Raw genomic sequence first — 24048 nt, forward strand, 5'->3', positions numbered from 1 at the left:
TAGCACAGACCTATCCTAGATCCTATTTCCCCCCATGGACTCTCTACCCATTTAGTTCTTTCACAGTGGTTGAAGCATTTATTTTTGAATTGACTCCTACCTGCCTTTCCAGCCTTCTCTCCCCCTGATAGGCATCCTTTGTCCTGCCAAGAGAGCTTCTCTGGATGTCTCAGGCTCTCACTCCCTATCCTATGCTGCTCAACAGCTCCTCATCAATGAGGCAGATCATGCCAGTATTTCTTGCCTGCCTAGCCTCCATGGTCAGCTGCTTCTTCTCTGGTTTCCCAAGACACCAGGCAAGGATCTTTATCACAACACTTCTCAACTAGTGTGGAAATGTTGATTGTTCTGTCTGTCTGTTTGAAGACATGCTGAACTTCTTGAGGAAAAAAAGAATCTATCTTACTCTGGAAGGTCCTGGATGAAGGTTAGAAGGTACAGAGGGTTGTGCCAGGGGCTGGGCAGAAATGCAGCCCGTTCTGAACAGATCATTGTGGCTATTCTGCATTTCTGCTGGGCTATGCTATGTTCAGAACTCACCAGCTGAACCCCTTTAAGGCAGACTGTGCCTCTGTATGTCTCTTGAGCGGGGATGAGAGGGTGAGGAAGGGGGAGGGGGAGGGGAAGGTTAGGGGGTGGGGAGGGTGGGGGGGGGGGGGAAGGCTAGGGGGTGGGGAGGATGGGGGGAGGACCATTTTCTCTGCTCTGTAGGCCCGCCCTTATCTTCTGATGGCAAACATGGATGGATGGGTGCTGTTTGCTTCTACAAACCTACCATCCCTTTCACCTCTCCCGGGTGCCCTGCCTGACTGTCTCTCATAGCTGCATTAAGTCTTCTCATTGCATTCGGTGCGACTCGATTGACTGAAGCTTTCACAAGCAATTGCTTTTATCTAAAATTTGAAGAGCCCACTTTGGTAACAATTTTTTATTCCAGCTGTGCATTTTCAAAGCTATTAACTGTATTTTGTCCTCAAAGTGGGGCTGTGCCCTTACTTGGAGGTCAAAGCTTCTGGTTGCTAAGTCCAGCTCTGGGATGAATGACAACGGATTCCTCCCCACAGCTTGTCTGAGCCTGGCCTCCCTGCGGTGGGCAGTCAGCACTGGCTCCCCGGAGAGAGGAAGTCCCACTACACTCCCTGTGGGAAGCTGCCTCCTTGGGGACTCTACTCTATCAAGTGCCTCAGCATGGCTCTCCTCCTGGGTGTTATGCAGATTTCAGAGGCTGGATCTTGTTGCATTTCCAACAGCCTGCAAGTACTGTGACACCTATGAGGATTGAGAACTGTGAGGCTGAGAGATAAAGAACAAAAAGCAGGAGGAAATTGGAGGGTGAGACATAGGTAGATCCACCTGCATCTATTAGTATCCTGATTCTTCACCCTGCCCCGTCACCATGCTTGGTTATATGACTTTAATGCCTCACATTTCCCCACATTCATCTACCATGAACATTTCTCTTTGGACCTTGTGCTAAGGCCATTTTATGCTTTGTACGTGGGAGGAACAACATGCTAGTTCTGAGAGCAGCCCTTAAATGAGTGATGTGTTTCTGCTTGCAGAAGGTCACTTTAAGAAGAGCCCCCTGTTTCCCAGTAGCTGCCTCCCATCAGCCAGAGTTGCAAGATGAACACAAGTAAAGCAGACAGCAAAGATCCTGCTAGACCCCTAGCTTAAAGTAGAGATGCCCTGTTTGCAGCAGCCAATCCACAAGCATCTGGATAAAAAAAAAAAGTGTTGGCTTCAGCTGAGTCTTGAAAAGTGGTTTGTTATGCCCCAGTAACTAACTGATACAATGTCACAGTGTAAGATTTTGAAATGAATAAAATATGTCCTGACTACTGTTCAAGGTACTTTTCCCAAATACCCTTTTCTGCTTGGGTACAAATCCATCTTTTCTGTAATAATAAACATTACATTAACCACAGCACCATTTCCACAGCACTTACTCTGTGCCAGGTTCTGTGATAATACACGAATTCCTCTGTCTAATCTTCATAACAAGATTATTAGGAAAGCACTAGCATTATCTACATCTTAACAGAGGCCCAGAGAGGTTAATCAATTTGCCCCAATTGGCATAGCTAGGACAAATATAGGAAGCTAAGCCATCTGGCTCCAGAGCCCACATCCTTGACTGTCATCTTGTCTTTGCTGCTGTTCTAGCCTTTTCTTATCAGGGATCCAGAAAGAACTGAGCGCAATCCTGTCACGTAGCAGGACTCCAAGGTAGTATCTGTGACATGTTACAAAGCTGTCCTCACCCAGAGGCTGGAGGGGATTAGCACAGTCTCCTCTTGTTAAGGGTACACCAAGCATTACTAAGAGAGTTGGGGAATCTGAGTTGTGTGTGGAGGGATGGTTTTTCCTTGCTTCTTAAATGACATTGCTAAGGCAAAGGTCTGTGTAACATTTCACGACATTGCAGTCCTGAATTGACATCTTTCCTGGCAGTGTGGGATGAACATGTATGCGACTCTTCTTCCCGACAGGCTGCTTCAAGGAAGGTGATAAGTATTTGAGGCCAAAGAGCTGTGTGGCAGTTGAGTCTAGGCAGTTAAATTCCTGTTAGTGATGGCTACTGGCTTCACTAGATTGTAGATTCTGATGAACTGTAGACACTGATGTTTAGTATAATGCTAATCAAGTATCATGATGTGAAGACAGAGGTACCACTTTAAATTAGGCTGGGTTGCTCTTGGTAGATGTCCTGGTCAGTGCAGGAAGTACTCGAGGCTTGGTGAAAACATCCCATAAATTTACTCTGACCACTTCCTCTTTTCTCTTCTCCATCCTCTTCTCTTCCCTTCCTTTTCTCCTCCTTTCCCTCTCCCTTTCCCTCCTCTTCCTTCTTCTTCTCAACTCCTCATCTCTCCCCTCCTTTCCTTCCTCATTTATTCAATAGTATTTAGTCATCTGGAGGTGCAAATTTCTAAGCTAGGTATTAAACAATGAAGGTGAAAATCTAGTGATTGCACTACTATAGTCTAAGTGCTACCCATTCCCTGCCCCTGCCCCGCCTGCCCATGGGGTATCTGGGTGGCTCTAGCTTCTATTTTCTTTCTTCTGTGAAAACCCACACATATTCAATAATGAACTCTTCTCCAAGTCCCTTGCTTCTCTGCCACCAAACTGGAGTAATAGAGGATGACTGGTAACAATATCCATATTGAACTGAAATCCCAGCCTGGGGAAAAGAAGATTAGTGAAGAAGGACTAAAAGCCTGTGACATGCAGAAGAAGAAAACAACTAAATTGTTCCAGACACGAAAGGAAGGAAGCTGTGTGTATTGTAACCTCATTTCATCAAATATAAGGCAGATGTGTCTGCCTTCACAGGCTCTGGAAAACTCAAAGAACCCAAAGGGAGAAAGTATTGGTAACAAATGAGATGCAGGTTTAGGAGAGGAACAGACAGGAGGTCTTTCTAGTGGAATCTAGAAGATCACTATTTTACAATAAGATCCACTTGTTGAAGCCCTGCCAGATGAAGCATAGGACAGAAGATGCAGCTCATAGTGCTGGAATGAGCCTAAGTCTTCAAGTATGATTGTCCCTCGCTGAAACTATGACCCTAAATCTCAGTAAGAGGAGACCCCAGTCATCTGCCATGGGTGGCTAAGGCTGAGAAACTGCCGGAACAGAGATGGATGAAAGAACTGGGTGGGAAATTGAGTTTGGTCTATAGAATATTGGAATCATGCAAGCAGAGTGAAATAAGAGGAGAGTGCATGTTAGGTTTGGACCAATTTGGAGCAACGATGCTGCTAGCAGGGGTTTAAGGGATGCACTATCCAGGAAGCCTCAGCTTTCACGGTAGCTGTGGCCAATGATGCCACCGCAGGTCTGATGAGCTCTGTCTATGAGCAAGTCTGTTTGCAACTATTGTAGTTTGTCAAGTGGGAAAGATGAGCTTTTATATTCCGTTGGACCACTGGAGAACAAGGACAAGAGAAGACTGAGATGTGTGCAAGCTGATGGTTTACATGGCTCATTTAGAGACAGGAAACCCAGGCAAAATTGGCAAGAGAATGGAGGAAAAATGGAGCATGATACAAAATGTTCCTTGAAACAAAAAAATGGTGTGGCTGGGATAGAGCGGCTGGAGGCAGGGAGGCTGGGAGAAGACACACACACCTCAGGATGGCTCTGGCAACAGCAGGAGAACTAGCCCTGTACCATCACGCAGAAAGCCTGGAATGTGCAGCCAGTGCTAGCATCCTACCTCAGCCACGGTGGCTGTGTGACTTTGGCCAAGTCACATACACACTCTGCTTCCGTTTCCCTGTCTGTAAAATGAGTTGTTAAGAAACTTGAGTGAGTCTGTATTTACAAAATGCCTAGGATATTATCTAGTAGAGTTATTTTTTTTATATACAGGTTTGTTAAGTTAAATGCAACACCATTTGTGTGTGTGTGTGTCCTGGTACTGGGGCTTAAACTCAGAGCCTGGATGTGATGCTGCCTTTTTGTTTCCTCTTAAAGCTGGTGGTCTGCCACTGGAGCCACAGCTTCACTTATGGCTTTTTAGTGGTTAACTGGAGATCAGAGTCTCACAGCCGTTCCTGCTCAGGGTGGTTGTGAACTGCTATCTTCAGATCTCAGCCTCCTGAGTAGCTAGGGTAATGGGCATGAGCCACTGGCACCTAGCTTTAGCCGGGTGACATTTTAAAATAAAAACACAAAGAGCTGGGTCTCCGCAGCCAAAAGGGGGAGTTGTTAATTCACTGAGCCTTGGGAGGAAGGGTGCAGAGAGTTCCCAGGCTGGGTGATGGGAAAGCACTGGGAATGCTGGGAATGCTGGGGATGCTGGCAGATCAGCCCTTGGCTGGGGAGAGTGATTTGGCCATTGTAAGGCCTGAGGACCTGGATCAGGCAGGGAAATGTCTCCAAAGAGCTTCCCCATAAGCCAGTGCTTCCCACTCATCTCACAGGGAAGTGAGAAAGCGTGCACTGTCTCAGCAGTCCTCCCTGCAGTACAATTGCTATGTTTGGAAATCATTTCCCATCTGTTTGCGCAGAGAAGAGAGGCAGGGAGTGCAGAGGCCATGGAGGGAAGAACTGTGCTGATTCCTCTGCGACCTCTTAGTTTACGAGTGAATCTTGGCCAAAAATCAAAGAGCCAGGTATCAATTTTAACAGCAGGTAAGCTGCAGGGTTGGGTGTGTTTGGATATGAAGGGTTTCCTGAAAGCCGGGGCAGGGTTTTTTTTTTTAATTTTTAATTTTTTTTAGAATGTGGAATCTAGATCTTGGAGCTTCTGCTTCCCAGTCTTAAACACTCCCCTGGACAGACTATTTTTTCTGTCTCTCAGTTTCTTTGTTCCTGCATCTCTTATTTGTAACTCCTGCAATTAGGAAAGTAAGCATACTGGGGCAAAGATAGCGTTGTGGGGTGGCTTGCTCACCTTCCTCAAAACTCATTCTTGATTTGCTACTGCATTAATTGTGTGCCAGGAGTTGGCCTTTGGCCTTCAAAAGCAAAAGCTCTCAATAGTGGATTTTTTTTTTCTGGAAGTAAGTTAATTAAAGAGCTCAGCGAAAAGCACTGAAGGAAAAAATAGAGAGAGAGAGAGAGTGAAACTCTCCAAGAAATGGAAACAAAAGGTTTGTTTTTATTGCAGTGTTTGCAGTTATTTTTTTCTTTCTTTTTCCCTTTGGTTTACTCCCTGTTGTCACTGGATTTTGATTTCTGTACCCTTTGTCTTGTATATAAGTCTATCAGATTTGGGGAGGTGAAGGGGAATCACAGAAATCATGGCACAAAGGATGAACCAATTCATCAGTGATACTCAATAGACACTATGTTGGAAATGAACTTTACAACTTGGGGGGTGGAGGGAGGGGCCGGGGGGAAGTGGGAGGAAATGAGGGAGGGGGTAACACTGTTCATAAAGAAATATACTCGGGGCTGGGAAGGTGGCTCAGTGGCAGAGTGCTTGCCTTACATGCAAGAGGCCCTGGGTTCAATTCCTCAGCACCACATAAACAGAAAAAGCCAGAAGTGGTGCTGTGGCTCAAGTGGTAGAGCATTAGCCTTGAGCTGAAGAGCTCAGGGACAGTACCCAGGCCCAGAGTTCAGGCCCCACAACTGACACACACACACACACACACACACAAAAGAAGAAGTATAGGCAGGAAAGTCTGTGAGACTGTTATCTCCAATTAATCACCAGAAAAATCAGAAGTAGAGCTGTGGCTCAAGTGGTGAAGTTGCTCATCTTGAGCAACTTGGGACAGTACCAGGTGGTCCTGCACACACACACACACACACACACACACATACACACACACAAAAAGAAATATATTCATTACCTTACTTATGTAACTGTAACCCTCTATTCATCACCTTTACAATAAAATGTAAATTAAAAAAATAAAAGAGAGAACCCAAAAGCCAGGTTTCCAGAGGCATGGGGCAAGGATAGTTGAAGGTAAGGTGAAATGTTCTGATAAGTTTTGATAAACTCATGATAATAACAAAATTAATAATCACCCCAAGACTTGGCTCTACCTATGCTAATTACTTTCCGGGCATTAGCCAGCTCTTAAGGAAATGCTGGGTGCTCTGCTAAGCCCAGTGCAGAGAGGAAGGTAGAGAATTTCTACTTGGAAACTCATCTCTACTGGGGCCTATCATGATTGTGAACTTGGCTACGATGAAACCACCTGGTCACTTTCCCGTGTTTGTCTCCCGGGAGTCTCAACCCCACAATCCAGTGGCATCTAGACACTGCCTGGAATGGCCTCAAGAAAACAGGGGAAGGGCTCTCAGACATGCGCGGATTGAAGGGCAAGTGGTCTCTTTCTTATGGGCTCTGTGAGGATGGAAAGCGTCTGTATTATGAGTTTGGATGAGTGGATGAAAGGCGAATTTCAAAACATGGCCATGATCATTTTTGGAATTTGACTCTATTATTTCTTCCTACCTCTTCTGTCTCTATTGCGGGGGGGGGTGGTTGGGGAACTTCCTGTTCCCTTCAAGGATGGAACTCAGCTTCCAAAAACCACAAATGCATCTTAATGGTAAGGTTCCACCCTAGAAACAGAATGCAGACTGTTGAAAATACCAGGGCGTTCAGTGGATCTTATAATATGGACTGTAAGATGGATGGGCTTGATGTAGAATTATGCCTTAAAACCTCTCCCCTCCCCATTTTCCCTCTACTTTTCTTCATAAGAATAGTTTGAGTCTAGAGACAGGAACTGTGGGGTACCCTCTTGAGTCTATATCCTACTGGTTTTCTGATTTGATGGAAATCAGTGTGCCTTTGTGGGTCTTAAATTTTCTCCTCTTAAAAATGAGGGACTGTTGATGATCAGAGGTCCTGGGATGGAATTTGGGCCTGTAAAGTCCTGTAAGCTGAATATAATATTGTCTGTGTGTGATTACATATTTGAACTTTTTTCTAGGTAAATTCTATGGCACTTCCATAGGAGCCTCAAGAGGAGATACTTGGAGTAGGTTTTCCTCTGTTCACCTTGACATTTACAAAGCTTTTCAAGGTGAAAAATTCAGGCTTGGGCCTATTTCAGATCATCTCTAGTCTCTTCTGCTGGAATTTTCATCCAATTCATCTAGTGCTGTTAAAAAGATTTTGTTGTTGTTTCTTTCTCTTGATATCTGGACCAACTTGCCTCAAAGTTCAATGACTAGAAAGCCCAGTCTCCACATACAGACAAGATTTGATATAGATTGTTCACATCGTTTCAACCATTAGAACAATGTAGGAAACAATTTAAATGTTCAAGCCATCACATTTCCTGTAAATCCTGTGCTTACAGAAATAGACTCTTGGAGAATGTTGTTTAGCTCCTTGACTTATTCTTTCTCATTAGTTTTCATAGTTTCCTCCTTCAAGTTGGGATTCTGATTTCTTTAGACAACTGGCCTGTTAACTTGGAGGCTTATTACAGGGAGTATTGGCTTGAATCTTCTACATCATGGTTGTCCAATCCTCATGGATACGCTTTGACTTTCTCTGGGCATTGTTACTAATAATCTCACTGTTTAGAGAATTTGTTTCCCAGCTCTTATTTGATCTAAGGACAATCCTGTCAGGTAGGTTTCAGATGGGAGGGGACGTACAAACATCTTACCATGGGGCAGGGCTGAGATGAGTAGATGAGAAAGGATTCTCTAACAAGGAATGGCAGGAAAGTACAGAATAATTAGACATGAGTTGGTTTAACATTGCTGTTAAACTTGGGAGCTTTGGAAATAAGTAGAAGAAAGAATGAATACTACTAGTCTTTTGTTGACTACAGTGGTCAAACTCTGGGCCTCTGTTTCCTCACACAGAAATGAAATAGTGACAGTGATACATAGACCAGAGACAACATGATGATTAGAGGGGATTGTCAGCACAGAACAGATTGCAAAATGCCTAGCACACAACAGTACTCAGTTGCTTGGTAGATGTCCCTACTTGGGAAACATTATCATAGAGATGGTCACAGACCCTCCACCATCATGAAATTATTTTTGCATTTATTCTTGATTGTAAGTTGCTACACTATCCTAGAATAAGAAGAAAATCAGATATGAAAGGAAATTGAAGATCCTCTGTCCCATTGTCAACTCAATCATGACAAGTAAGTAATGTTTTATTTATGTATTTATTTGTGTTTTATGTATGCATGTATGAACGTATGTACGTATGTACGTACGTATGTATGTATCTATGTATCTATGTATCTATGTATGCATCTATGTAATGTATGTATTTGTCAATCATGGGCCTGGGTGCTGCTCCTGAGCTCTTTGGCTCAAGGCTAGCACTCTAGCACTTTGAGCCACAGTGCTACTTCTGGTTTTCTGATGTTAATTTTGCTGCATGGGCTGTCTTTGAACCGTGATCCTCAGAAGATCTGTCTCCTGAGTAACTAGGATTATAGTCATGAGCCATGGTGCCAGGCTTAGCAGAAATGTCTTATAGTCCAGAGACAGGAAATCATTTTAGCAAGACACCCAGCTCTTTGTAAGACAACAACAGGAGGACCAATCTTCTGGCACGGAGAAGTTTCCCATGATGCAGATCTTTGAAGGTTAAAAAAAGGGGAATCCTGGGCTATCTGACATACGCTAGTCACCCTAGAGGCCGCAATGAAAGAAATTCTGGTTCTAGTTCTAGTTAGACCAGTGCCTTTTCACATATGAGTAGATCACAGAGAAAATGGGATAAATGACATCAGGCCTAAATAAAGTTGGAGACAAAAGAGAAAAGGTCCAAAGAGTTGAGATGGGCAGCCTGGAGCTCTATGTCACAGCTTCTGTTGGGGGTACATCTAAACTGTAATAAACTTATCTCCATAATGCACAAGCATTCCTAGAAGTCAAACATAAAAAGAATAACAATCCATAATAAAAATGGGCAGTAGCCTTATAAAATATCCAAATGGTTCAATACCACATAAAAAATATATACAGCTGGAGGTATCAGCAAAATACAAAATTAAAACCATGCAGATTCATCAAGGTGGCTAAACATCAGGCATTGGTGAGAATATAAAGGCCCCAGAACTCTTGTTCAGAAGGCTAAACTGATAGAACCACTTTGGAAGAGTTGCTGGACAATATCAAGTAGAGCTATCTGCCCAGATATACTCCATGGATTAGTAGTTTTATTCTCGGGTTTGTATGCAAACAGAAATGCACATAAATGTGTATTAACATATGTGACTCCATTTGTACTAAATTCAAAATTGGGCAAAACTAACTTTCATTTTAGAAATGAGGCCAATGCGACTTTTCAGAGAGCTGGGGTTTATAAGGAATATGCACAGGACTGTTTGACCTGTTGACCTGACTGGTGGTTAGATGAATGTTTTTTACCTTGTCAAATTTTATTGAGATGAGTCCTTATGATTAGAATACTTTCTTGTACATGTACAATTCTTCGATAGATGAATTTGTTTAAAAAATGGATGTAGAATTCATCTAGTGTTTTTCATTCTGAATAGCGACACAACTATAAGCAAAAATAATCTGGGTTTCAGTTTTCCCAGGATAGTATCATGCTACCCAGAGTTATGGTATGAAGGGGAGGAATTCACACCTTCCCCTTGGCATGTGTTTTCTAAGACAGCTCCTTTGACCCCGCCCACTGGAGTGAAGACTCCATGTGCAATGGGGTGATTGGCTCATTCCAGCCCTGGCATCTTTTTACCTCCTCTCTAGAGAGATAAACATATTTTCTGTTTGTTGTGGGCCCCAACCGTAGCAAACCACCTGTTCTAGAACTCTGACAAATTCACTCCTGCCAATCCCTTCTCTTCCTTTAACCACCCTACTTCATTTTCAGGCCACTTAGTCCATTCCCCCCCCCCCCTTTTGTCCTTGGTTTTCAAGACATCCCATTTGGGCTGAGCCCTATTTGGTGACAAGTTGTCAGAACAGCTCAGGCCTCAGTTCTGTTGTGTGATTTAAGAAAAAAAAATTGGCTGAGGAAATTAGATGGAGGTGATTGCAGCTAAAGTGCCTTTTATTGAAGCTTTTGGAAAACTTAAATGTCATCAGTCTTGTCAAAACCAGACACAGGAGAAAATAACAGGACCAGAAGCAGGCCAGGATACATGCTGGGACTGTACTAACGCAGAATTAGTCTTCCTATTTGTTAGTATTTTTTCCTTGTAGATTTTGGGGGATGGGAAGGGAAGACAGGCAGGAGGGTTGCATGGGGCATAGTAAGAACCTGGGTGAAAAAATGCTAAACCTGAGCTGTGAGTGGTCCTCTGGAATGTTGACTCTATCCCCATGATTTCAGAGCGACTGAGATGAGAACAGCGAGGGAGTGAAGCTCTAGGCTTGCCTGGAATTGGAGCAGATGGCAATGGACTAGAGGAGATGGGACGCTAAGGTATCTGTGTTGTTGTCATGGCAGCTGAGGATTGTCATGTTATTCAGGGTGTTCTGGCTGAGCAATACTGGGAAAATATATCCGTCTGCCCATCATTTAAGGGCCCAACAAAAATGTACTGTATATGAGAACCTGGGTGCACAATGAAGACATTGCATCACCTTGTTCATAGAAAGGCATATGGCTATGAATGTTGTTATGATTTGGAAATGAAGTATTCTCCCAACAGACTTATAAAGTGTTCTCCCAAAGGCTTTTGGATCCTGAAGCCTTTGACTTAATAATAATAGATTCATAATTTGCTGATATTATTAGGAAATAATGGAGATTAGATTGTGGAGCCTATTTCAAGGATCTGGATGTATACCCCAGAAGGGTATATCATCCCTAGTCAGTCCCTTTCTCTCTGTCTCTTCTTCCTGGCTGCTATGACGTAAGAAGCCTTCTCTACCACATGTCCCTGCCACCATGCTGTTCTGCCTTACCCCAGGCCCACAGCAATGTAGGCAGCCAACCATGGATTGAATTCTCTGTAAATATGAGTCGCAAAAAACCTTTCCTCTGCCATTTTGTTACAGCAACCAATAGATGACTAACACAACTATAGAATTGAGATTCAGAGGAAAGATTTTTGTTAGCTTCTGGTATGCAACTGGAAGAAAATGATATGTGAAAATCAGTTAAAATCTGAGTCAGAAGTTAATAGACTAGAAGAGGGAAAAGGATGGACACCAGAACCAAAAAGAGACATGACGTGGATGTACAAGTCTAAACCAGTGAGTGTCATCTCTGCGAAGGGAAGAGGGTAACTACATATAAGGTAACTACAAATAAGGAGATGAAAATTCAGGGAAATTTCTCCTCAGTTCTGTGTCAGGCTGTGTTCAAAGGATCAGGTGAACTCAGTGCTTGTGTATGAGAAGTAATGTGTGACTTGAAAGAACATAATCTGGATGCAGACAAATTCCAAGATTCAATTTTGAAACATGGTTATGAACAAGATCTCTGAGTTTATGAGTATGGAGTCCTCAAAGTTCATTACTCTGAGAATGATAATTTTCTATTCTATAAGAGGATGAGGATATGTGCTAGAGTTGAGTATAGCTCTTCAGATTTGCAGGACATAGGATGCTGAACTACTCCTTGTTTAAGAGCTATGGGTTGTTAGTCTACTTTACCTAAGACCTGGTGTACTACTACATTTGAGTAGACCAGACAGTCAAAAACATGGAATTTGAAGAAAGGAGAGAAAAAACCCCCAACAATTTGAGCTTCCCTAGCCTGATAAACCTCAAATCTAAATGTTCCACCATCTGAACTTTTTGAACTCCTCCATGACACTACCACAAGTAGAAAATTCCACACTTCACTTCAGGGGATGAGTCACACTCAAAATACAAGTACAAAGAAAATACTGCATACAATGACCTTCAGGATCTGTGTAGAAAGTGTGCTAAAACAAAATAATTTTGTGCTTAGACCTGTGTCCCATTCCCAAGATGTCTCATCATGTATATGTAAATATTTCAACCCTGACACAACCCCATATCTAAAACATTCAGTCTCAAGCATTCCTGTACTTGGAAGCATCTTCAATAACATGCATCAAAGACTTACTTCCTTCATTTGTGAAATGAGAGGTTGAATTAAGCATTTCTTAGGATCATTTCCCTATCCTGCTTCTGGTGACATGTCATACATAATTGCTTGCATTGATAGACTTGAGCATGTCACTATGACAAGTCAGTTGACCCCAGGCTGCTAGACTCCTGAGCTGGCTATTTGGCTACTTCCTCCTATAGAACAGATTACCTCTCCCTGCATTGAAGAGACCCAGACTATTTAGCCAAGGAAGGACTGGATCCGTCAGGTACTATTTTACAAAAAGGAAGAAGAAAGAAATCTTCAGGCTTTTAACGAGTCTTGAAGAGTTCTCCAGCCCATCTCCACAGTACTTTTCCGTCATTGTATAGTCTGTGAATGTGATTTTCAGAGGGATGAGTGGCAGGGGACAGAGGACGTGGTGAGCCCTGCGATTCTGCTTTCCTGCTTTGTTTTCAGTTCTATTTCCCACTCCCATCCAGTTTCTCCTGGGAACTCTGTCTTCATTTTTGTTTCCAATGACTTTCTCCACTCCCCATGTGCCTTCTCTGGTACACTTCCATTTTGTCTCTAGGGAGTAAACTCCTCTACTGCTGGCTCCTTCAACTCCCGTTTGCCATACTCTCCACATACTTCCCACTAGTACACTCAGGCTAAAATCTTGGGGGAGTGACCTCTCCATGCTAAGATGGACCGTGCTCTCAAAAACCCACTATGATGGGATTTTATCATATGTATGTTCTCTTTACTGCGACTCCAAGGCCAGTTCTATTAGTTTGATTTTCCAGATGAATAAACTGAGAAAGAGGTAGTAACTTTTCATAGTCAACTTACTTATAAACAACAGTATGGGTTCTGTACCAAGAACTTCCAACTTTAGACTTAATGCTTTTATGATGACATGATGGTTGCCAAGGGCTAGGGATGTCTTATGGTCAGGATAGTCACTTAGAAGCAAAATGTCAAAAGACTGTGCCTCGAGTGGCAATTTCCATCTGTGACTTAGCACTGTGAGGCATTCACTGGGCATGCTGGGTACGCTTCTGCAGGGGCAGGAGCTGTGAGGAGCGGGGCGGGGGGGTGCTGCTATCCTACTTTGTGCTGGCAAAGGAAAGACAGCTACCCTCACGAAGGGGAAGGGAGATGACCTGGCTGGCAGGCACTTCAATTAGCGAGTGCATTTTGGCTGTTAAATTCATTATTGCAGATTAATTGGAAACTAGGAGTGAGGGTGGCTAGAATGGCTTAATTGCACAATTGGAAAAGCCAACCTTCTGGCCTTAGGGATGGCAGGGAGCTCCAGAGGCTGCACTCTTCTACCTCTTTTCTCTCCTGTAATCTGCTCTTGATTTCGTGAACCTGAAGTTTTGCAAGCCCAGCAGAAAAGCGTTGTCTTTAATGTCTTTGTTCACTTGTGTTTGGACATTTAAATCAGGCCCCCTTGAAAGTAGGCCCTGTGTGATCCCAGCATTATTGCAAAGAGCCTTCTTAAATGGCCACTGTGTTTACACTACACTGAGCATTTTCATGAATGACTTGTTGGGTTACAGGCACCCTGTCCCACCAGCAGCATGATTTGGTCTACCTGCAGTGTAGAATCTGAGGTGTCAAAGGTTAAATGCTTACATCAGAAAGAGTGAAGAGATTAGAATCAGATCAACTCAGGAGTGAATCCCAGATCTGTTGTCTACAAGCTGTGAGATCTTGCTTCCTAGGGTAGCAATTCTTGATTTAAAAAATTTTTTTATTTCTTAAAATTGTGTTCGTGTAGTTGATATACAGAGGGGCTACAGTTACATGAATCAGGTATACCCAGTACGATTCTTTCTGAACCATTTTCCCCCTTCCCTCATTCTTTCTCAATCTCCCAATCTTTCCCTCCTTTCCCCGCCCATAAGATATCCAGTTCACTTTCTATATAGTGTCAGCTATTGTAAATGGAAAGAATAATACATTCATTTAGAATTGCCTTTAGGATTGCGAGGAAGGAATGAAATGGCAGTTGGGAATTGCGTGGTCTTCCAACTGGTGTATAATAGTTCTCAGTCACTTCTCCTCCCCTTCTCTTTAGGTCAATCCAGATTCACAAACACTTTTGACTAGCATCTTCTGGCTCGATTGATTCTCCTACCTTCCTTCTTTCTTGAGTCTTCTTGTCAATACACACACTTCAAATGCATCCAGAATGTGGTGACCAATTTGTGACAGCTTGATTCCCTGGCTTTGTTATTTGTGGTTAACTTTACCCTGCAATTTAAGACATAGATTGATGTGGAGGCGGCAGCATAGTTCTAGGGCCCTGTGGCCTCAAAGTGACAGAAGTGTACATTCCACATCACTGTAGGCGCTAATTACTAATTTATGTGAATTATCATACATTCTTCTTACTATGTTCAGGGAGGCTTTGATTAGTTGAAGCAATGCTTACTCTTTTCTAGTAGATTAGCCCTGAAACACGAATCAGTACACCTTTGTTTTTCAAAATGAAGGTATTACTCTGTGACGAATGGGGTCAGGAGGTTCTTCATACAAATATTCTGGGATTTGGGCTGGTGGGGATCATTTAGTCTTTGATCCCAGCCTCCAAAGTGGACGTGGCATGGAAAAAAAAACAGTGAAAGGAAGATGACCTCCAAGATTTTTCTTCCCTTCTGCAAACTGAAGGAGACATCTCTTCTTCCCACATTCCTCTTCCATTGACTAGAACTCAGTTATGTGATCCATTTCAACCACAAGGGAAGCTGGGAAATATAGTCTAGTCCTACTTATGGACCTTTACAGAAATTGGTTTGGTGAAGGCAAATTTGGGAAAAATTGAGATTATTATAGCATTTGTTTCAAAACCAAACATAGTAATATGTTAGGAAATACAAAGCCATAAGATAAATATGGCAGAGCTGAATTATTTGTTTTTGCTTAATAACAAAATGTTTAAAATGCTTTTCTATTGAAACAAACCTGGGATATATACAAACTTATGTGAATTTTCAAAATAAAAATAGACTTTCAGATAAAAGAAAAACATACCTGTGGGCCCTGCCATGGGTTGGATATCTGTGATTTCTGAGCCATTCCCCTTAGCTTCACCAACAGAAAAAAAATCTGAGATGCTTTAGTGTGTTTATTGGAAGTATTGTGTGATACCTTTATTGTAATTCCTGATCATCTCTTCTTATAATTATCATAAATAATACCTAGAATGCCTATCATAATAACAATAACAATGATTATAATAGTAACAATAACAACAGAATTCACTTCAAAATTTACTTTGGTGGGTCATCTTCCACTAATTTCTGGAGCTCAGCTTAGAGACCTTGGAATGCTGAAATCTTTTAAAGCATAAACCTCACAGTTTCCTTCTTTCCGAGATAGTCTTGCAGGAGAGAGATCTGCAACCAAGAAAAATCTTCTATGACTCTCATTTGGAGCTACTGTCAGCTTGTTTTTAGCCAAAGTTCTCTTTCTGGTCCACTGGGAACAATAAAAACCGTAGACACTTTTCCTATCACATCAAAAGAACATCTATTTTCTCTATCAAGTTCCTCAATTTAGTCTGCATATAATGACTGGGAATAATTAATAATTTTCTCCATAGCTGCCTCCTTCCAGAAACATTTAACAACAGCCTTCTAGTCGAGGCTTCTCTAGACATAACATTCAATCAGCAATTTTCCCTCACCACAGAGCATTTCACACTGCCTGGCTTTATCACGAAAGAGAATGGCTCCTTGTGCTGTGGATCATGCAAATAAAAGATGGTAGTGAAAGTGTCTTCCTAGCTATTACTTTTATTCTTTTATCCATTTATGTTTTTATTTCACCGTACTTTAACTTTTCCCTTTTTCTCAACAAGTAGCCTCACATCTGCTAATATCTGTAGTGATTGTTGTGTGCTTGTGTGTGTGTGTGTGTGTGTGTGTGTGTGTATGCATGTGCTATTGGGGCATGAACTCAGAGCTTTGCGCTTTCACTCAGCTTGGTCACTAAAGGCTGATATTGTAATACTTGAGTTATGCTTTAACTCAGCATTTTTGTGGTTAATTGGAGGTGACAGCCTTGAAGATTTGCCTGTCCGTGTTGGCTTTGAACTATGAACCTCCAAGCTCAGCCTCCTAGTTGCTAGGATTGTAGGTATGAGCTACTGGTGCCTGGCCAGCAATTGCCTTTTGAATTGTTTTTCCTATTTTTAAATCCTCCATGAACATTAAGTACGAAGGTTTGTATTAATCATATTTTTAGTACATGACTCACCTTCATTAGAGTTTATTTAGCTATTTTTAAATAATGTAAATGAGTGCTCAGAAAACTACTAATGCAAATCAAAGCTTGTCTATTAATAATATCCTGTATCTAACTACATGATTCCTCTTGCAATCCAAAACTTACCATGAAACCTGTGTGCATCATTTTCTGCCTTTCTTTTGTTTTTAATTTTTCTTCTTATTAATTGTGTGTATATTATCCAAATATGTGTGTATGTGCACACATGTGTGTGTGTGTGTGTGTGTGTGTGTGTGAGTGTGAACTCAGGGCCTTACATTATCTCTCAGCTGCCTTGCTTATGACTGGTTCTCTACCTCTAGTCTGGCATTTTTCTGCTTAATTTGAGAGAGAGTCTCACAAACTTTTCTGTCTAAGAAGGTTTTGAACCTTGATCCTTCTAATCTCAGTTTCCCAAGTGCTTTCTTTGGAAAATTGTATTTATCTCATCTCTATGTAGTTCCCAAACACAGAACAAAACAAAACTCTCCTCCTTTGATGTTAGTGACATTGGACTCACTATAAATCATATCAAAACATGATTTGGGGGAGTTAGTTTTATAGTGTGGATCTGGACTGTCCGCAAGGACTCAAATATTGGCTTGGTTACCAAGGTAGTGGTATTCAGATGTGGGGCTTGGGAGGTGATTGGATCATGAAGGTTCTTACCTCCTCTCACTGATGAAATTATAATTTCACATAATGATTTAGGAGTTGGGGCCTGTTTGGAGGAAGCAGGTCACTTGAGTGTGCTCCTTTCCTTCTCTGCCTCTGTGCTTCCTGGCCTCCAGAAGGTGGGCTGCTTTCTTCTGCCCATGATGCTCCTATCTCACCTCAGAACTCAAAGCAACCCATCATGGATTAAATTATGAACTTTAAGTTGTTTAGCTCAGGTATATTATCACCATAACAACAATCTGCACCATACAATTAGATTCCCACTTAACATTAAGATGCTAAAATTTATCCATATCACCTCAAGTTAATATCGTTTATCTACTTCATCTGCTTATAGTGTTCTATCATGCGATTATTCCACATTTGGTTCATCCATTCTCCTATTGACGCATGGTTGGGTAGTTTTGACATACTTACATATATATGTTTATTTATTTATTTTTGCTATCATGAACCACAGCATGGTGAATGTTCTTGTATAGATTTCTTGTTTTACATGCACAACATTTTCTCTTCTGTGTGTCATTAGGAGTGCTGGGTTATAAGATGGATAAATGACAGAATTTAGGAAACATCACCAAATCATTGTCCAAAGTAGTTATGCAAATTTATTGCATCAATCTCAGTTCTAATACAACCCTGTAGATTTATGTCTTTTCCGATACTTGATTTTGTCAGACTTTAAGTGTTTTGCCAGTTAATTAGCTATGAAATGGTATCATGCTTTGGTCTTAGTTTTCATTTTTTATGATTAAAGACATCTTAATTTCTTATCCATGCATTTCTTCTTCTATTTGTGCATTTTTCTGTTTTTCTAATGGGCTGTTTCTCTTTTTTCTATTGATCCGAAGAAGTCTTTTTATTTTCTGTATATAATTGTTGGTTGGAGCTGACTACCGAAGTCTCCTCTTAACTTTTACCTCTTGTTTACACTTCCTTTTTTTCTTTTTTATGTTTTTTTTAATTGTAAAAATAGTGTACAGAGGGGTTACAGTTACATGGGTAAGGTAATGAGTACATTTCCTAATATTTTGAAGACCACACTAAAAGGAGAATACTGTTCATTTTGTGCTATATCAATCTCCCATTTATTTAATTATTTTAAAATATCTAATATAGTTTTAAAGCTATTTTTATAGTTTTGTCTGTTTTCCATATCATATATTCTTTAAAAAGATACCATATGGAGCCTGGGAATGTGGCTTAGTGGTAGAGTGCTTGCTTAGCATGCATGAAGTCCTGGGTTCTATTGCTCAGTAAACAGAAAAAGCTGGAAGTAGTGCTGTGGCTCAAGTGGTAGAGTGCTAGTGTTGAGCAAAGGAAGCTCAGGGACAGTATTTAGGCCCTAAGTTCAAGCCTCAGGACTGGAAAAATAAAAGATACCATATGTATAATTGTTTGTGTAATGTAGATCTTTCTTACATTGAGTATTTGCTAAATACTGTTCCAGTAATTAATCTGTAGATTCTTCAAGGCTATCTACTTAAAGATTTATTATCTACAAACCCTATGAGTCTAATTTATTTTTTTAGTTTAATAGCCAGGACTACTTGCATGATCTGAAATGTGCATATGGTCATTTAAATCTTCTACAATTTTAAAAATAGCATGGGATCACATTTTTGCTAAGTAATTTCTTCTCTGTCTCTCTATATTTCTTTTTTTCTCTTTGATGCTTATAATTGGGATTGAACTCACCACCTCACACTCTTGCTTAGCTTTATCTACTCAAGGCTGACATTGTGTCAATTGAAACACATCTCCACTTCCAATGTTTTGCTAGTTACTTGGAGATAAGAGTCTCCCAGATTTGTCTGCCCAGGCTACTTCAACAGGGATTCTCAGATCTCCACTTCTTGAGTAGTTAGGATTATAGGCATGAGCCACCAGTTTCTGGGCTTTTCCCCTTGTTTTTAAATTAGACATTTTTCTTGAGAGAAGGAAGTTCTTGTTTATAATCAACTTAATGAGATACTGTCAAAAATGAAAGGTGAACGTTTAATTTTATGAAATTAGTTTCCTATTGTTATTGAAAAAAATTCTTTCTTATTAACCTTTCAATATGCTGAGTCATATTTCCTGATTGTGTGTGTGTGTGTGTGTGTGTGTGTGTGTGTGTGTGTGCTGATTCTGGGGCTTGAAGTTAAGTGCTGAGGTTTGTGTTTTGTTTTGTTTTCTGCTCAGGGCTAGCACTCTACCAAACTCCACTTCCTTTTTTTTTTTTTTGGGGTGAATAATTGGAAATAAGAGTCTAACGGACTTTCGTGCAGCTGTGAACTGCAATCTTCAGCTCTCAGCCTCCTGAGTAGCTAGTATTATAGGACTGAGCCACTGGCACGCAGCTTTGAATTTGAAAAAAGTACTAATTCCCTGTATATCTGGGATAAAAACAAATCTGGCCTAGATATTTTAAGTTTTAGCTATGTTTCTAAGTTGGTTAGATTTGCTATTAATTTGAAGAATATTTACATTAATACTTTAAAGATAACATCAATTTTCCTTTCCGTAACATCTTTAGGTGTTTTTAATGCTGAGATATTCTGATCTTGTAGATAACTTAGGAAATATGCTTCCTTTTCTATTTCCTGATGGTGTTTGCATGCCTTTGGGATTATGGATAAGTTTGTAAAGACATCACCTATAAAAATAGGTCAGAGGTTTTATTTATGAAGACTTTAAGTTATAAGACTAATGTTTTTATCCTTCTTTAGTTGTTCAAAACTTTTTTTTTCTAAAAAATTATCCACCTTAAGTTTTCAAAAATTATTGGTGAATATTTTTGATAGCATCATTTTATTATTACTTAAACTTTTTTCCAAATTTTAAAATTGTAGTTAAAATACATCTAACATAAAATTGACTTCACTGATTACTTTTTTTGTATGTTTTTTATTGTAAAAATGCTGCACAGAGTAGTTATAGTTACATGAGCAAGGTAATGAGTCCATTTCCAGTTGAGCATTTTGTTGCCTCCTCCTTTGTTTTCCCCCTACCATCCCTTCCCTCCCACCTCCACAATTACCACCCTCCCTCCCACCGAAGTTGTAAAGTTTGTTTTCAACATAGTGTTTTGTACATCTCATTGTTATAATGGGTCCACCTGTATCCTTATTTAAGAATTTTGTTTTTCCCTTCCCCTCCCTGAATTAGAGAAGTGTATATACAAGATGCAGGGCACCGACATCAAATACAATGAAAATAGGGGTTATACTGTGGGGAGGAACATACAAAGCAACAAAAAAAATCACAAGGTACATTATAAATACGTTAGAAACAATAGCAAGAAAGAAAAAAGATATTTGTGTCCCTATCTTGGGGTTCATTTTTCTTAACATCATCTTATATGGTCATATGTACATGGCTTTATGTTTCTTTGGGACTGGCTTATTTCACTTATTTTTTTTTCAAGTATTTCCATTTCCTAACAAATGGGGCAATGCCATTCTTTCTGGTGGAGGCATAGAATTCCATTGCATGTGTATACACACACACACACACACACACACACACACACACACACACACACACACCGCATTGTCCTGATCCATTCATCTACTGAGTGGCTTCTGGGTTGGTTCCATATCTTAGCTATGGGTAAATAATGCTGTGATAAACATAGTTGTGCTGGGAGCCTTATATGGCTTTATTTGTGATCATTTGGGTAAATGCCCAAAAGTGGGATTGCTGGGTCATAGGGAAGCTCTATTCCTGGAGTCTTTTGAGGAACCTCCATACTGTTTTCCAAAGTGGTTGAACAAGTTTACACTCCCACCAACACTGCAGTAGGGTTCCCCTCTGTCCACATCCCCTCCAGCATCTATTGTTATTTTTTGGGGGGGGAGGGGAGTCCAGTCATGAGGCCTAAACTCTGGGCCTGGGCGCTGTCCCTCAGGTTTTCAGCTTAAGGCTAGCGCTCTACCACTTGAGCCACAGCACCACTTCTGGCTTTTTTCTTTTTGCTTATGTGGTGCTGAGGAATCAAACCCAGGGCCTCATGAATGCAAGGCAAGGGCTCTACCACTTAGCCACCTTCCCAGCCCGTATCTGTTGTTATTAGAGTTCTTGATTATAGCTATTCTAACTGGGTTGAGGTAGAATCTCAATGTTGTTTTGAATAAAAGACCCGAATGGCAAAAATGATCCTTAACAGAAAGAACAGTGCTGGAGGAATATCAATACCAAATTTCAAACTCTACTATAAAGCCATAGTAATCAAAACAGCTTGGTACTGGCACAAGAACAGACCTGAGGACAAATGGAATAGAACTGAAAACCCAGAAATGAACCCACAGACCTATAGCCCCTAATCTTCGATCAGGGAGCTAAAAAAATAGAATGGAAGAAAGACAGTCTCCTCAGTAAATGGTGCTAGAAAAATTGGTTATTCACCTGTAGAAAACTAAAGCTAGCTCCTTATATATCACCCTGCACCAGAATCAAGCCCAAATGGATCAAAACCTCAGAATCAAAGCAGACACTCTGAAAACATTACAGGAAGGAATAGGGGAAACTCTAGGTCTCCTTGGCACAGGCCAAAATTTTCTTAATAGAGACCCAGAAACACAACAAATCAATTAAAGGTTGGACAAATGGGATTGCATGAAGCTACAGAGCTTCTGCATGGCAATGGACATAGCTAGCAAGATCAATAGAAAGCCCACGGATTGGGAGAAGATCTTCACTAGCCATACAACAGACAAGGGTCTCATATCTAATTTATACCTGGAACTCAAAAAACTAAATCCCTCCAACAACAAATCCTCAAAGAAACAACTGCCCAATAAATAAGTGGGCTAAAGACTTAAAGAGAAACTTCTCTGAAGAGGAAATAAGAATGGCCAATAGACACGTGAAGAAATGCTCAACCTCTCTAGCCACAAAAGAAATGCAAATCAATTATTACTTTTATGTGGACATTTTGATGGTGTCACATACACATCATTGCTGTCCAGCTCAGTTGCTATTGCATCTTGTAAAATTAAAACTTGGTACTTCATAAGTGTCAACTTACTATCTCCCTCTCCCTCAGCACAGGCAGTAGTCAGTTATATTTTCTGTCTCTTTATTGTTAGAATGCATTCAATACCTCATATAAGTGGAAATCATAATATTTACCTTTTGGTAACTGGCTGATTTCATTTTGCCTAATGTCTTCAAGGTTCACACATGATGTAACTTATGTCAGAATTTCCTTTGTTTGGGAACTGAGTAATACTATTCCACTGTATGCATATCACATTTTGTCTATCCATTCATCTCTCCATGTACCCTGGTCTATGTTTTAGTTATTGTAAGTAATGCTGCTATGAACGTGAGTATGTTATTTAATCGTTTTTTACTTAAAGCTGTAGATTTTTCACTTTTTTTTAACTCATAGTAATTTTCATTAATTTTTTTTCCAACAGTTTCAGAGGTTTCTCAAATTTTGATTTTGTTGGCTCATTTCTTGTTTGCTTACATTGCCTCTTTGTTAAATTTGACTCTTACTGTTGCTTTGGCTTCTTTTATTCAATAAGATGAAGACACTCACAGCTAACATACTAATAAATAAACATAGTAAAGTTACAGAATATAAATCAACATATAAAAATCAGCAGCACATCTTTATACTAACAATAAACTTTCCAAAAATTAAACTATTAAATTTCATTTGTAGTACATTAAAAAAAGAAATATCATAACACACTTTAAAAATAGCATAGGTCAAAGACCTATCTACTTAAAATTAGAAAATGTGAATAAAAGAAATTGAAGAACACAAATAAAGGGAAATAAACCCAAGTACATAGATCGAAAGAATTAATAGCTTTAAAATGTCAATACTGTACAAAGCAATCTACAGATACAATACAATTCTTGTCAAAATACCAGTGTCATTCTTCATGAAATTAGTAGAACAATCTTAAAATTTGTGTGGAACTACAAAAAATAAAAATAAAAATCTGAATAACCAAGGAAGTTATGAAACAAAAGAAACACAATGCTAGAGATATTCTACTCTGTAACTTCAACTATATTAAAAGTGAAAACAATGTAGTACTGGTGTAAAAATAGACTCACTGCCAGTGAAGCTGCCAGTGGAGCTCATTGTTTGTTCTTTCCCATGTCCATCTAGGATACTATCTATCTTCACTGAAAGATGGTCCATTCTGTGTAATAGAACTTCAGATTTTCTATTTTGTAACTGGTTAGGATGCATACTGAATGAAGTTGCCATTTAACTTGCAGATGACTGATAAAAACACAAGCTAATAGGAAGTGTTTCTCTTTGGCTCTGTAAGTCATAAGTCAGCTTTCTGTCTAATTTAGCCAATCATATTCCAGCAATTTTTTTTCACTGACTGTACACATCCTACCGTTCTCATTTGAATTGTCTACCAGCCTGTCGGATGTATGGATCCCATAAATTTTAATTAAAACATGCGTTCCCTGCGATTTATATGAGGGTCATATTTTTAGCTTTCTGAAAATTATTCTTTGAAATCTATCCTAAAGATGTTCGGATTAATTTTATGTGATTTTTTTGTTTCTTTTATAATGCACACAAAAACTCAGGAGACTATTTTGCTTTTGCAATGGTCATGTCTTTCAGATGGTTTCTTTTGGTGTATTCATGCCTGTTGATAGAGAAATTGGGTAATATATGG

Source organism: Dipodomys ordii, unplaced genomic scaffold (assembly GCF_000151885.1).
Source record: "Dipodomys ordii isolate 6190 unplaced genomic scaffold, Dord_2.0 Scaffold189, whole genome shotgun sequence".
Classification (NCBI taxonomy): Eukaryota; Metazoa; Chordata; class Mammalia; order Rodentia; family Heteromyidae; genus Dipodomys; species Dipodomys ordii.